Below are 2,151 nucleotides of genomic sequence, written 5' to 3'. Positions count from 1 at the left end.
TCCTTCCTATGGAAATGGGAAGTTCAGCAGCCTAACACCAACCATCACACTTAAGAGGATGCTTGGCAAAATGTGTTGACAGATACAGATATCACAGTTTTTTGTTTTTCTCTCCTGTGAAGCTGTGAATCAATCCTAAAACACGATTACAGGAAAAACGTATTGATATACACATAAACACTGCTACAAAAGGGCGGGCAGCTGCCGGGGCGCCATTCCAGGATGAACTGTGAACTCTAAAACACACCCACATTCACACACTCTGCCATTAATGTTCAAATAACAAGCTACTATTTGTGTCCACATGCACAAACAAGGCTCAGGCTGGTTAATTACTGTCAATTCAGCAGGGATTTGGCAGCAGACCGATATCCTGCAAGAGTGGCAGAGTCATTCACCCTGCAGTTGTTGCTACACAACCCCATGCAGGCAAATGCAGCAGGAGAAACACAGGGAACAGCTCCACCGCATCAGAAAGAGCACAGAATGAGAAATTGTTTTTGCTGCTACAAGATGATAAAGATCATCTGAGACTGTGGGATGAAAAAAAATAATAAAATAAAATAAAATGGGAATAAACATCACCCTGGTTACGGAAGATGCCCAGTTTTGATAATATCCGGAGGAGGTAAGCGTTCCGTTGTTTTCTTTTCTAATAACAGAAAACCATTTTAATCAAGAGGAGCAGAGGGAAAAAAACATTAAAGACGACATTCAGTTTCGTATTTGTACATCTTATGAACAAATGTACTGATAATTAAAAACACATCTGGGTAATGAATTATGGATTTTCACTGCAGGATTTTTTTTTTTTTGTTTTTTTTTTTAAACATGAGGATTTTTAAAAAATCCCACTGAAGAATGAAAAGCAAATTGAGCCAAATAAATCACAAGAGGAAGAAGAACTGAGCTTTAATACATTGGTGAGAAAGACTTTGTTAAAGACTTATAATAATTCAGGCTGCATTTAGGTTTGCTTCAGAACTTTACATATGAATCTGTTTAAATTCTTGTTTAAAATCTTCCATTTGAATAGTTTCTGTGCATATTTTAAAACTNGCACCAAACACAATGAATCTGCCATAGCTGTGTTACACATAACTGAATTTTGTTGACTAATAGCTAGCTAATGCATTTGGTAGGTCTTCAAGGTATCTAGTGGCCATTGGCTCGGGAAGCATCTCATCTTTCCTCATGGTTTTGTAATGATTGATTGATTAATTGAACATACTCGACAATTTTTCCAACAGATGCATATGATCGGATTTGAATAAAAGTCACTAATGAGATATTTGATAGGATTCAACATCGAGGTTAGACGCTCTGTCTGCCAGAACACCATTTGCAATCTGAAACTTCCTTGTTCTCTGCAAAAAATAAGTTTTTTGCTGTGATCGGGAGAAGATTTCCAGTTATATTCCTATGACAGAGTAGAAGTGAAAGAACCCCAGACTCATTAACTATCCTGACATGTAGGTTTCCATGTAGAAGGGGCATCAGCACATAGCTCAGCTGAATAATAACAATAACGAATCCCAAAAGCAGGAGAACTGTAACCCAGTCATTGTTCTGTGTACACTGCCACATGATGCATAATGTACATGATAGCACTGGAATAAACAAACTTTTTTCCTGGATGGCAAATGGAATCACCATGTTTCTGGTATTTTCTTTGCTGTTTTTTTTTTGTTTTGTTTTATATTTTTGCAGGTGAACTTTTGTCTTAGCAATGAGGAGTTCAAACCCATTAAAACCATCTTCCGCTCTGACTATCACCCTGTTTTCTTTGCTGTTTAACATGAATCTTAAATATATGTACATCCATTTTCCATCACGCTTATCCCAAACGGGGTCATGAAAGGTGCTGGTGCCTACAGACAAGAGGAGGGGTCCACCCTGGACGCCAGTCCATCGCAGGGCAACACAGAGACAAACAGGACAAACAATCCTTCACAAACACACTCACACCTACGGAGAATTTAGAGAAGCCAATTAAACTAACCGTCATGTTTTTGGACTGTGGGAGGAAGTCAGAGTACCTGGAGAGAACCCACGCATGCTCAAGGAGAACAAGCAAACTCAATGCAGAAAGACCAGCCGTTAAATACATATATAAAAAAATATAAAATATATATATATTAATATATAAAA

This window comes from Cyprinodon variegatus, unplaced genomic scaffold, assembly GCF_000732505.1.
Source record: "Cyprinodon variegatus isolate N-32 unplaced genomic scaffold, C_variegatus-1.0 Scaffold1814, whole genome shotgun sequence".
Taxonomy (NCBI): domain Eukaryota; kingdom Metazoa; phylum Chordata; class Actinopteri; order Cyprinodontiformes; family Cyprinodontidae; genus Cyprinodon; species Cyprinodon variegatus.
The sequence above is the reverse complement of the archived record's forward strand: the minus strand, read 5'-3'. Positions refer to the sequence as shown.